General features: G+C 39.0%; 1 protein-coding gene across 1 annotated transcript in view; it reads left to right on the top strand.

Annotated features, from left to right (window-relative positions):
* RNF144B (ring finger protein 144B) overlaps nucleotides 1-14,576 on the top strand; it is a 76,719-nt gene that overhangs the window by 13,525 nt on the left and 48,618 nt on the right. The window lies entirely within an intron of this gene.

Below are 14,576 nucleotides of genomic sequence, written 5' to 3' on the forward strand. Positions count from 1 at the left end.
AAGAGGTTGATTGTAAAGCAATTATACTCCAATAAAGATATGAAGAAGAAAAAAAAAAACCCAAAACCAAAAAACAAGAGATTGCAAACTGACACCCTTGGGCCACATCTGGTCTCAACACATTTTTGTTTGCATCCCCAGTTGGGAAATTTCAAATAACAAATTGATAAAATTTTTATGAAACAGTGAAAAAGTAGCAAGATATAGCTACGCTGGGCCTGTATTCATAGGTCCAGAAACAAATGATCTTTCCTCTGTTTATGGTACCTACCTCTCTCCTGTGTGTTTGAATCAGCTACACTTTTAAACTAAGGATGGATTAAGAGTCAGCTAGGAAAAGTACCGGGCATTGCAGCATGGTAGAGGGGAGGGCCTGATGCCTAAATTATAATAGTCACCATTTATCTTTGGTTTGGTAGGCCTTGTATGGGCAGTGTTAATATTTATTATAGAATAAGTAAAATAATCACCAGACAAATGTGGGTTTAATACCCCTGACTTGTGAAGGAAATTGACCAGTTTAGTTACAGTGGTCAGTGCTTCAATCAACGGGAGTAAGGAGAAAGGAATCATTTAGGAAGTACTAGAATCACTTATAAAAAGGCATTTTACTAAGCATACTTAAAAAAAAAAAAAAACAGCAAGTTAAGGTGAAATAACTTTTACTCTGTCTCTTTTTTTCCTAAGTTAACTAACATGACACGTTTTCTAGCTAGTGTATATCAATTTTCCTAAATTCTTTTGGATTGAAGATTAGGTTAGAGAGAAGGCTTGGAATAATTTTTAGATTGAAAGGAAAGCGACTAAAATCCTTTCCTTATGTTTTGAACTATAGGATCCAAAGATGGCAGAGAACAGTATCATTTATCCCTTCATTCAGCAGATATCTAGTGAGCAGCCTGTGTGTCCTGGGAATTGTTCTAGGCACTAGGATTTTTCAAAACCTGAAGAAACAAAACCCAGCAGAGATCCTTGCTCTTAGGAGTTACGTAATAAACAATAAGCATAATAAATAGGTAAGTTACAGAGTAGTGGGTAATAGGGGCTTAGGAAGAAGGGAGAGCAGGAGGCGTGTGGGACCAGGACGTTACAGTGATAGTTGGGTGGACAGGAGGAGACTTCAGTAACTGATGTTTGTGCTGGCTCTTCCTCATCTTGTCAGCGTGTATTACTTTACAGGAAGTGAGGAAATGGCCTTGTCATCACAGGGCAGCTTCAGTTTCCTTCGGTCTTGCTTTGTTTCTGAGTGCTGTGCTTCAGAACTGTTTTCTCTGACTTTCTCACCTTGGTTTCGGACCCTTGCTAATCCTTGAAACAAATGAGTCAGAAGCAACATTTGGTTAAAGCCAAAGTGGAAATTTCTGTCTGAGGGTTACCGATGTTTAAAAGCAGGATGTGGAATTCACTTTTTGCAGTGATATCTCAAAGAGCAGAATTCAAATTTGAGTGTCAACGTTGGGTAAAGAGAACAGACACAAGCAAAGGCTGTATTTCATATTCACAGATTGCGGACACTGCCATATTATTGTTTCCACAGCTCTTAGTTCCCAATTAAAGACAGCACAACTTCTCATTTCTCCTGCAGCAGTTTGTGGGGAGGAGTTAGTACAATTAGTTTATTCTGGCATCTAGATTCAGTCTTCTTCATTGTTGGGAGTACTCAAAAGCAGAAAGTCAAATGGCTTGGTATTTTTGGTATCCCTCCAATTTGGGAACTTTTCATCGCTGTAAACATTTAACCTTCCCTGGCTTCCCAATACCCCATTTGCTGTAATCTGCCAAAACAGGAAGCTGTACGTGTTTGATTACATTAGTGTCTGTAAATTTCCTATTGATACCAGACTCACCGGAAACACTGTCCTAACTTGTTTTTTAAGCATTCTTATTTCTTCTTTTTAAAAACCAGTTAACAAATGTGTCTGAGGGTACTCATGCTAAAAACCAGTTAAAAATACCGGTTAAAAATGTGTCTGATTCCCCCCAGATTTTGATTTACATTTGAATGAAAGATATTAAATGTTTTGTGTTTTCAAGGTTGAAAAGAAACCTGTGACATTTTTTAATAGGCCATATACTACTAATGCCCAGTTTTAAATGTGATTGGATGACATCTTCCAGTTACTGGCTGGGAAAGCCTTTTTGTACATACCATATATTTAAAATGGTTTTTGCTAAGTAAGATAGTTCTCTCTTCCCTCTCTCATGAGGGGAATGTCCAGATGTAATGCTTCTGCTAGATATGGTGCTATATACTTGTATATTTTCAGCAATTCAGTGAAGCTTTTTATACCTTCTGTCCTGGTCCTGTCCCTAAGAAACAGTGTGATCCATGTGCTTGGGGAGAGCAGAATGGACGGTGTCTGACTTGACCATTGGCTGTTAGCCAGCTCAGACCTGGTCCTCGAGTAAGTGTTCCCCCACCGAAGTGTGTTCCATGTCCCTCAAGCTCTGTGAAATAGAGATGATCCCTGAGTAAAGTGCTTCAGAGTCAAATTAGCTTGGAAACGGGTATGTTTTCTATTCTTCTCTTGGAGGCATGTAGAGCATATTTGCATTTCAGAGACTGAAATCTTGTGGTTAGGAAGAAAGCAAAGGGATCCTGTTGAACTTCTCCTGAAGAAGCATTTCCGTTTGACCAATGCTACCTTTTTTTTTTTAGTGGAATACCTATTAATTTCCCCACAACCAGTGCATGGAGGAATGCTGCTTTGACTTCCTCCAGGGAGGTAATTCTTGATTTAAAGGACATTCAGAGAAAGGAATGTGACAGATGGAGCTTCAAATAATCCATCGATATATCTAGTTTCTTGTTAAAGGAAGCTTTACCGTGTTCTATTTGGGAAGTTGGTTTCTGTTAGACTCTTTGCTCAGATTTAACGTAGAGATGAAAGTATAGGATAAAGGAAGGGAAGCTAAATTTACAGGACAAAAACGGGCGGAGCTCTCACTAGCGTGCCTGAAGTCATGAATCATTAGGTGTGTGTTGGAGCCAAAGAAGTTGATATTGTGGGGTTACAGAGAGACATGTTGGAAAATTACTTGTACTTGAAAATTAAATATCTCAGGGATGTTAGTCTACTAACTAATAATATGGAAAAAGTCTCTCTCCCCGCCCTCCCCCCAGATTTAAATAATGCAAATATGAAAATTCAAATTCCGCTTTTCTAGCTTTTGCAACACTCTTTCAGATAATATCACACAATTATAATTCAAGTGAAAGGAAAAAAATTAACAAAAATCAGTTATCAAAGGAGGGAAAATTTGTGGGTCGCTCCCTTGTGAGCAATATTTGCCTCTCTGATTTATTTTGGAAGCTATTTCTATCAGCCATGAATTAAAGAATAATGAAAACACAGTTGTTGCTTGTTTTCATAACCTAGATAATTTCACCTGAAAAGTGTTGGTATGTTGGCATGGCCTATTTACCATCCAGATTAAAGACAGGATGTTCTGAGCAAAAAGAAAATAAAGTCCAGCCATATTCTTGCCTTTTTTCCATTACGTTTTGTTGGCTCTAAGTAGTTAGAACTCCTTTTACTATTCATTTCTCTGAGCCAAATGGATTTTCCAGTGTTTAAAAAAGTGAGAGGAAATATAAAGCTTTTTAGACCAAGCCCTTCTTTTCCTTGGGGCCTGTTGGGTGACCTTTAAGCAAAGCCCACATATGGCCTGGGAGACATTTACAGTGTGGGAAGATTTGCAGTGTGTGTGCGTGCATACGTGTGTATGTTTCTGAGTACATCCAAACATATATGCGCACCCATACGGATTGGTAACTTTCAAATGAAGCAAAGAACCTGCAGTGGTTTTTTCCTGGATTCTAACCGGTATCTGCATAAGGAGAAAAGAATGTCATTTTTCTATCCCCACCTCCATTCTTCCCTTCCAGAGTTGCACGTAGGGTGGTTAAAAGTACAGCTACAGAGCTAGGAAGACCCAGGCTCATTTTCAGGCTTTGCTGTTCACTGACTAATGTATGACTTTAGGCAAGGTCTTTGGCTTCTGTGCAACTTAGTTTCTCAGCTGTAGGATGGAGGGAGGGTAGTGGGGGGTAGTACCTATCTTAGATTGTTGTAGGAAGCATCAAATGAGAATCCCCGTACAGCAACTAGCACAGTCCCAAGCCCCTAGTAAGTAAGCATTACTATTCCTCTCTTTCCTCAGTTGTCAGTATGCTGAGCTGTCCTGTTTTTCAAAAATATTTTAGAGGAAGGAAATCCTGTAAAGACTTGACTCGCTTCCTCGCTAGCCTTTTATAAAGAGGTGATTATATAGGTGATTTTAACTCACTACTATTCTGAGACACCCACAGACTAGCAGTTAGGATTGAGAAAGAGAAATTTCTCTGTTGGGTTTGTCCAAAGAGCGTCTTATGGCTGGATGTTTCAACTGAAGATCTAGCAGTAGGACTTACAGGAAAAAAACAAAAACCAATACAACGTGGAAAGTGAATAGATGAGCACGTTTCTGGTGGATGTAAAATATTTCAATTGGAAGAGTGTCTCGAGCTACCATTTAAGAGCTTCTGACCCCCGATAAGAATATAGTAATGTAATTATTTACTGGCTTGATATGTTTAGTCTAGGATCATTTTAAGTATCTTTTATTGAGAACTCTGTGGAACTGCAGGAAACAGTGAGGCAACTTACTCCAGCAATGTTATAGAACAATTTTCCCTCCCCTCTTCTGGTCATGTGACCTGCCAGCCGTTCCTGAAGCTTTAAAATCTCCAGCTCCCTGAATTCCCATGTCTTCTAGTAATATTAAATAGACAGAAGTAAATTCTGCCAGTTCAGAGCCCTCTCTTGCTCTTGGTTTCTGGCACTAAAATATACTGGCTTGCAAGGTCGGTTTCATGCTTTCCCGTATCTTGGATGATCAATGGTGAGTCGGTGAATTTATCTTTGTGTTTATTTGTAAATGACCTCAATATACTTGCTGCTTATGCTTGTTTAGAGTTTTAATGATAATACTGTGATGGCTTTTATGTTTGTCAGTCAAGCCACTGGTTTAAAACCCCAAGTTTTGATACTCTGTTTTTTCCTCTGACAACTGAGCCACTGCAGGTCAGATAGCATCTGAGGAATAAGAGCAAACTATAGCAGCATGAGAAATAGATTAGAGATGACTCAAGGAGGAGCTGGCTTCCTGGACCTATGATCTCATCCATTGCCTAATGCTTACCACTTAGTTATTTAAGGAAAGTGGTAAAATGTGGCCAGAGGAAAGAGCAGCAAGAGAAACGTACTTTTAAGGCCCTAATGATGGTGTCATGGCATCACAGTCCTAGCATTGGAAGGGACCTTAGATCTAGTGGCCCTACCCTCCTAGTGAAAGAAGTTCTTTTCCTGGATGCCAGGATGGCTTGACATTTAAGAGAATAGGTTTCAGATCTGGTTGTCTGGGCTTCATTTACTCAACAAAGATTTATTGTGCCGTGCATGGTTTTGATGGTGAAGATACAGTGGTGAATAATCAGATCAAGGTCTGGTTTTCAAAAAGGTCACAGGTTAGTGCAAGACACAGACACTAACAAGTAAATGCAGACTTCAGATGATGATATGTGCTCTGAAGAAAAACAAAGTGGGGGGAGGGGGATAGGGAATGCTAAAGGAGAGGGGGTTTCTATTCTACGTTAGATGGTTAGGGAAGTCTCACCGACGAGGTGTCATAGTCAGCCCTCTGTATCTGTGGATGTGGAACCAAGGAATATGGAGGGCCGACTGTACTGGGCCATGGCCATGTTATATGAGGGAGTCGAGCAACCATGCATTTTGTTATCTGCCAGGGGTCGTGGAACCAACCCACCTACCCACCCACCTCATGGACACAGAGGAATGACTGTATTTAAGCAGAGACCTGAAGAACATGGGGAACAAACTGTATAGATGCCTGGGAGAAGACAGTTTTAGGTAGAGGGAAGCAAAGGTCCTAAGCTGAAAGTGTGCTTGATATGTTTGAATACAGCAAGGAGACCAGTGCATGTGTGTGTGTGTAGAGAGCAGTAGGACATGAGGTCAGAGAGACAGTGGTATTTGTGGGTAGGGCCTTGCAGGCTATGGTAAGAATTTTGACGGTAAGTTGATGTGAGAACAGAAGCCTTGGGAGGGTTTTAACCCACAGTGTAATGTGATCTAATGTTTTTTTTTTTCCCTATTTTATTTTATTTTTTTGATCTAATGTTGTTTTAAATAGATCCCTCTCTTAGTAAGCGTTCTCCAGAGAAACAAAACCCAAAAAAGATATGTATGTTTGTGTATATATACACACTCTTACATATGGGTATGTATATACATATGTATGTATGTGTATATATATAAGAGCGTATATATACATACATATATACACAGACACATACATACATATCTTTTATTGGTTCTGTTTATTATTAGGATTCTGTTTTCTCTTAGATTTATTATAAGGAATTGGCTTATGCAGTTACAGAGGTGAGGTCTCCTGACCCACGATAAGCTAGAGACTCAGCAGAACCAAAGCTGTGGTTCCAGTCTGAGTGTGAAGGCCTGAGAAGGAGGAGAGCCAGTGGTACAAGTTCCGGTCTGAGGGCAGGAGAAGACGCAGTCAACCAGAGAGAGTGAATTCTCCCTTCCTCCACTGTTTTGTTCTATTCAGGCCCTCAACTGATTACATGAGGCCCATCCACGTGGTAGGGGTGGGGGCAGGTGGATCTGCTCTACTCAGTCTACCAGCTCAGACGCTGATCTCACCTGGGAACACCCTCCCCAGTACACCTAGAAATAAGGTTTAACCAAATACCCCGGTACCCCGTGGTCGAGTCAAGTTAACACGTAAAATTAACCATCACAGTCACCCTGCCAGCTGTGTGGAGGATGCACTACAGGGGCAGGGGTGAAAGCATGGAGACTAGTTAGAAGGTAAATATGATAAGGCAGGCCAGAAATGGTAGTGACTTGGACCAGCCAAGCCACTGGTAGCCATTTATGTCTTTGTATAGTCTGAGTCTTCATTTTCTTGAATATAATTTAGGGATAATAATAAATCATCCTTGAAGGTTAGAGAGAAGATCTAGCTAAAGCACATAGTACAGTGCCTGGAACACAGCTAGTATGTGTAGCTCTGCTGGTTTTGGTGTGATGATCTAGATTTTGCTTGAAAACATTCAGAATTGGGACACACCATAACACTGGCTATTTGGTTAATGGAGATTCTAATTCTAAACTGCCTTTTTCTTCTGCATTGATTTGAAACCTGTTTCTATATCAGTTCTACCTGTTAGTGTGAGTTCTGTTCTCTAGAATAAAATCAGTTGAAATCTGATTTTTATTCTACTCACTAGCCCTGTATTATTTGAATGCAGGTTATCTTTCTGTTAGAGGGCAAGGAAAAGGTTACTCATTAAAAATTCACCCACAGTGCTCCGTCCAATGTGGGAGTATTAATGCATTTGTTGCCCCCTTCCCTGCTTTGGTTGACACAATTCTTCTGCAACAAGCTTCATTTGCACAACGTTCTTGACTTTGATCATTGCGGGAACAAGTATTTTAGGCTTTTCTCTTAGAAAACCACATGGTATCAGGATGGGGGGGTGGTGTTAGAATATGGAACCAGATTTAATTTCCTTTTCACAAAGAAGGGTATAAAAAGATGGGATGTTGGTAATCTGTCTCACCTAGACCTGAAGTTCACCGAGGGCAGAAACCCAGGAAAGCAATTAGGTATCATTAATCATCATCGTTGTTGTCATAACAACAGTAGCAAGCATCTATCCAGCTTCGTGTGAGGCATCAGTCTGAGTCCCTCAGCTTATTTCATCCATGTAATGACTCAAATCAGTCATTTAAAAAATCCCTGTATAGTAGTTGCCTATTTACTAGTATAACAGTGTGTTGGATTTGTGTACTCATGTTTTGAGGCTTACTCAGCCATCCCAAGTAAATCATTCACCTGATTGCCAATTTCCAAAAGTACTGAGACAGGCAGGGACAACTGTGTGAGGACCAGATGGCTACTCCAGTTAACTTCAAGTACTTCTACAAAGTTTGCAGTGATTTCAGGGTGACATATGAAAGATTTTCGTTCTTCTTTTATCTCTTTGTAGAAATAGGAAGCCAACAGGGAAATGAAGGCCCCTAACAGAAGGGAAAGCTACATGGCTGAGTTCTGTCTTCCCTTTAGCTGTCAACTCAGAGCGGCTTTCAGTCTTAGACTGAGACCTCAGCTAAATGCAGAGGTTTTGGTGGCCAGTTTCATATTCGCTGATGGGAGTGGAGAATTTAATTAGAAATACAGTGAAATCCCAGTTACTGTTATTGTCTTCTCTTCCATTTTTCCTTATTCTCTTCTTTTTAAATTAAAGACTAATTTTGCATCTCAAATGTAACGTGCACGGGTTTTAAAATAAAATAAAAAACTTTTCAAAGTATTGATTATATGAACAGTTCACCTGTACCTCCTTCTAGACTCTTTGTGTGTGAATATAGGAATACACGGATGGATAGTATATTCATACTCATCACTTAGAGAAATGGCATCTGTAGCTTGAGTTTTACAAATTTAACCTAGTGTTTTGTGGACATGTCTCTATGTCATAATATACAGACCTAGCTTCCTCTTTAAGTGTTACGTAATGTTCTAGGGTATGGCCGTATCTAAATATATTTAATTAGGCCCCGCCTAATGATGGGGCAGTTTTTGCAATTGTAAGTGAACATGTTTGTACTTACAAAAATGTGAAAATATATCCAAGATAAATTTCTAGCAGTGGAATTGCCTAATCAAAAGCTGTGTGCATTTTAAATCATAAATCATTACGTGTTGCTACATTGCCTTCCTGGACTGTTGTGTCAGTTTACATTCCCACCAATGGTGTCGAAAAAACACCTTTCTTTGACACTCTGGGTATTTTCAAAATTTTCACCTTCTCTAATATGATATGTGAAAAGAACATACTATCTCATTGTTTAATCCATGCTTCCTTTTTTAAAGGAGGAAGTTAATTGCAGCAAGACAAACTTGTTTCATGAATCTATTGGGTTGGCCAAAAAGTTCATTTGGGTTTTTCCGTAACATCTTATGGAAAAACCTGTGTGAACTTTTTTTTTTTTTTTTTTTTTTTTTTTGGCACACGGGCTTAGTTGCTCCGCGGCATGTGGGATCTTCCTGGAGCTGGGATCAAACCTGTGACCTCTGCATTGGCAGGCAGATTCTTAACCACTGCGCCACCTAGGAAGCCCCTGTGTGAACTTTTTAACCAACCCAGTGTCTTTAAAAAATATGTGGCTTGTCCAGTGCCAGTACAGTTTCAGCTGATATTACACCTTGGTATTCACAGTGCTGTCAAAGTAGAAAAATGGGCCATGTCTAGAAAAGTATACACATCAGAAACATGAATGAATGTAAAAATAACGCTCGTAGCGGTGGTCCTAAGGTGATGGGAGATGTGCTATCACACTCACACACACACATGCAAACTCTCTGGTCAGTGACAAGATGTTACTAAGTAGGAAAAGAAACTTTTAAAAATTTAGACAAGTGGCAGCCGAAAAGGTTGTGAGTTATCTAGAAAATTCAGTTAACTCTAAAATACCATTTTCTGGACATTTAAGTTAATGAGCGATTGGTTAGGATGTGGATTTTGGATATGCATGGAACCTCTTGGAATCAGGCTGGACACAGTCAGTGCCCCATTTCCATGGAAATAAATAGCTCTGTGTTAATTGAAAACATCAGTGGTTTCCCACCCCCCAGTAAGGAGGTCCTTTTGGTTTGCCCCTTCTGAAAAGTGTTTGTGAGTTATTAGCCACGTGCATGTAGGGTTTTAGTTCAATCTTTTTGACCCTCTCTTTGTTGACCTATAAAAAAAAATCAAGGAGAGACAAGAGCATGTGAGTACTTGCTATGTAATATGTATATTGCAAGAGAACTATTTTCCCCCCATTTACTCTTATGCTGCAGTTCACAGATCAAGAAACCAGTGCAGAATTAAATTGCTTTGCCCAAGATCCATACTTTTAATTCCTGAATCATAGGATAGTTTGGATGAAATAAGAACAACCTCTGTGAAAATACATAGTGTACTGCTTAGCACATAGTATGTGCTCCCTGAACTTTATCTGTAAGCATGAACAATGGATGAAGCCCATATTAGGTTTCTGTGATCCTAAAAGTTTCTAAAGCTGGACAATAGCCTTTCTAATGCAAAACGGATAATTGGTTTTTATGTACATAAAAGGTGAATCAGTACAAAGAAGATGTAAGTAGCAAATTATTTTTTAAAAATCCAAGGAATTCTGCAGACCAGAGAATGTATGTATAATCTGAATACATTGGTGGCCATAGCCCCAGGTTGAAGGGATCAAGGGGTATGCTCTGAACTTTCAACTGTGTGACCTCAGGCAAGTTATTTGAGGAAACCAAGGGCTGAGAGATTAAGAGATCTGGTTTATACACCTGGAAGCTTCCAGTGCACTTAGTGTATATTTAGATGTTGAAACTGAAGTCAGGGTTCAAGCCTAGAATCCCTAATTCAAAAAATGGGTGTTTCACCTGTTCCAGTATCATGCTTGTGGAGTTACTGGTGTTCCCTAGAGGACCTCAATCTTCTAATTGTTTCCAAGTAATTCCTGTGTGCTGAGGGTAATTAATGAATGAGGGACTCTAAAGCCAAGAGATCTTTACTGCCACTGGAAAAAAAAATATTTTATAGCTGTAATATCTGCTTTTCCTGGGTACAGTGTGACATACAGATCATTTTAATATGGAATGGTGTCTAGTTTTTGAAACATTCTGTGGTTTATGGGGTTGATAACCTTCAGAAGGAACACAAGTAGTATTTTCAAGTTATAAAGATTCCAGTATTTTCTCATGCTTCTATTGTAATAACACAGAAATCATGGTGAGGTCGGGGAAAGCAAGCAAAGGCTGTGTCTCCATTAGACTTTGTTTAAACCTCAATTCCTATACTTACCAGTCATGGGAACTTAGGGAAAGTTAGCGAACTGCTTTATGTAAGATTGAGATCATACTGTCTCAAAGTTGCTATGAAGATGAGACGAGATAACTTTAAGACGCATACCACAGCTATCACAGGAGCTCGACAGATTTTCTCATTCCCATCATCTCCTCCTTTCTCCTGCCTCTCGTGTAATGAATATTTTAGTCCTGGGCCAGCGGTCCTGAAACCAGCAGCATCAGCAGCAGCTGTGAACCTGTTGGAATTACAGATTCTTGAGCCCCACCCTAGACTTACTGAAACAGAAACTCGGAATGGGGCCCTGCAGTCTGTGTTGCAGTTCCTCCTGCAGGGCCTTCTGACGCCCTGGACCAGGGTGTTTGCAGAGCACTCTGTGGGCGAAGCACCTATGAATTGCTTGCTATTGTGTTTTGAAATAATATGCTCCCTCTATCTCTTTAGTGACCACTGACACACATTTCTGAAACAGCCGGTCATGTGGCTTTGACTTAAGATCTTTGCTTTGATCATTTAATTTGCTAGAATATGGTGCTAAGTCAGAACATTTGGAAAGTGGCAGTTTGAGGAGAGTAACTAGGTTAGAATTTAACAACAGTGTCAAGAGTGTTTGGCTATGTAGGCCTATGGATTTACTAAGAGAAAAAAAAGGAAGACTGGTTCAAATTATGACAATTAAAATGGGGAAAAAAAAAAGAAAGAAAGCAGCACATGAAACCCCCGATTCTAAAAGCTTGCTTTTTTTAGGAAATGTCGGAAAGATTCACATTTTTTACAGAGTAAAGTCTTGGGGAAAAATGATGAGGTGAGAATATTTGCAATTTTGTTACCATCTAAATTATAAGTAGGAAGATATTCTGATTTTGCTATGGATAATTGAACAAGATCATTTCAAATAAATTTTGAATAAAACAAGATTGCTTGTTTTCAATCTAGTCACTGTGGGTCATTGTCCAACCTTTACAGAATTCACGTTTCTTAAATCTAATAAATTCTCCTTCTAGCCAAGGAGGAAATTTGCTTAAGGCAACTGAAGTAGGTCTATACTACACTGGTGGTACTTAGTTCCTAACCGTCACTCCATGTAGAGAAAGAGCATCCTCTTTAGGAAACTAATAGCATCACTGTTGTTCAACTGCGGGATCATTGATGTGAGCTCTTTTGCATGCTGGCTTTATAGGTTAAATCCTGTAGAAAAAGATGTAGTTAATGAGTTAGCTTCAATTTCTCATTTATCTAGTGTAAATATTCTTTTAAAATTTCAAAAATTTAGATAATTATTCATTAATAATTACTTCCATTAGTTTTAATTAATAGCTATTTCGCTATAATTTATTCAAAATCTGGTTTAAATATGAATGCAGATATTGGGATCTTACATAAAATATAATGCTTTAAGGAACATTAAAATCTGAGATTTAATGAATGGTATTTTTTTCTTTTCAATTAAAAAAATTGTACAAGTTTGCTATGAAATTTTTCAAACATAACACAAAGATGAAAGAATTTTAACAATGAATGTCTGCATTCCCACCACCTCTTAGATTCTAACTTTAAGTTTTTACTCTCCTTGCTTTGTCACACATCTATAACCCATCCATTTCATTTATCCTTCTATCCTTTGTATGGTGTAGTTTTTTGTCATTGTTTTGTTTTGCTTTGCTTTTTGGCTGCACAGTACAGCTTGAGAGAGCTTAGTTCCTTGATCAGGGATTGAATCCGTGCCCCCTGCAGTGAAAGCTTGGAAAGCCAGGGAATTCCCTGTATGGTATAGTTTTAATACTCAACTGTGAATTCTCTTGTAGAATATGAGTACTGCATTCTCCAGTTGTTTGCTTAGATTGGTTGAATGGTTGTATTTTATGCAGATAACTTGCTTAGCCTTGCATCATGGCTAAAGGAGTTTCTTGACCCTTTATTAATTTGGGATTTGTTCCTTTCTGGGTTGCTGAGACCTTGGGTGCATTCTGAGAGAGTCAGAAGGGCTGTTAGAGAGTTCAAATAGGGACTCTTAAGGGGCACAGGAGGAGGAGGAAGAAAGTGATAAATGAGTTCAGTGGAATCTACTGATGTTTAATCTGGGATGTGCTTATTCTCACTGAGTGTCCTGGGCCTGTTGGCTGGGGCTTTGGGGCCAGCTGAGGGCTGGCAGTTCTGAGGTCTAATGTTTCTTTGGAGGAAATGGAAGGATGTAAACTTGGCAAGCCTTCTTGTTTTTTTTCCTCCTGGAACCATTGGTTGCTTTTCTGGGTGTACTGTGTTGTAAGATAGCACCTGGCACAGAGGGATCTCTTTGGAACTGGTGTCGGAATTGGGGCCTGCCTCTGTTAAGAAAGGCAGCACAGGTGGGACAAAAGGGAATGCCTCTGGAAGGTCAAGTGAAGAGTTATTGAATTACTCATGTTGGAAGCAGGTCTTTACGATCCTAGTGCCTGCTCCCTGCTCTGACTGAAATGTTCTTCCAGTTTAGCAGATTTAATTGGCTTCATTGTGAGGACCGGACAGGACTGCAGCATTTCCAATGGATTTCTCTTCAGAGCTATTACTGTCACCAAGTTTCTTAATTTAGATGTTTCATGATCACTTGAGATAAAGATAGAAGCATTTGATCACTCTTGCTTGGTGGGAACTGGAGGTACTTTAGATTGGGGCCCAGATTTAATCTCCCATATTGAATGACTGTTCTCAAACTTGCAGGGTGGATCTGAATACCCTTTCCCAGAAAAAGTAACAGCACTGTTTTGGGGTAAAGTATTTCAAGATACTTTAAATTTTCATATATATTTAAAATTTGCATATATAATTTCCCCTTTAAACTTCTTTTACTATTTCTTCTGGAACTAGTTGATGCATGTGTTCTCTATGAAGATGTTGGCTAGCAAGGAGTCCTTCCTTGCTCTGGAGATCATGCCTCTGAATTTTCCAAAATGATCTAAAGGCAGTGATAATGGACATATTTTCCTTCATTAGACTTGAGGGCATGGATAGTATTGAACCTAGTAGTTCTGACTTGGTTGCACATTGGAATCACTTTGAGAGTTTAAAAACACTGAAAACCTTGCTATTTTAGCAAGGTTTCAGAATACAAAATACAAAAACCAATTATATTTCTATACACTAGCAAAGAATAATATAATGGCATTGACAACAATTAAATTTACAATAATATCAAAAGGAATAAAATACTTGGGAATAAATTTAACAAAAGTACAAAGCTTATACTCTGAAAACTACAAAACATGTTGAAAGAAATTCAAGAAGACTAAATAGAAAGATACCCCATGTTCATGGATTAGAGGACTTAGTATTGTTAAAAATGACTGTATTCCCCAAATGGATCTACAGATTCAACCCAATTCCTATGGATCTATGAGCTGATCGTAAATTCATATGGAAATTTGATGGACCTAGAATAACCAAAGCAATTTTGAAAAAGAAGCACAAAACTGGAGAGCTCACTTCCTGCTTTCAGTCTTACTACAGTGCTATAGTAATCAAAACTGATACATCAAAAGGATAGACAGATAGATCAATAGAATAGAATTGAGAGTTCAGAAGTAAATTCTCATGTCAGTTGATTTTCATCAAGGGTGCCAAGGCAATTCAAAGAGTACAGAATAGCTTTTCA

Source organism: Hippopotamus amphibius, chromosome 11 (assembly GCF_030028045.1).
Source record: "Hippopotamus amphibius kiboko isolate mHipAmp2 chromosome 11, mHipAmp2.hap2, whole genome shotgun sequence".
In the NCBI taxonomy this organism is placed as follows: Eukaryota; Metazoa; Chordata; class Mammalia; order Artiodactyla; family Hippopotamidae; genus Hippopotamus; species Hippopotamus amphibius.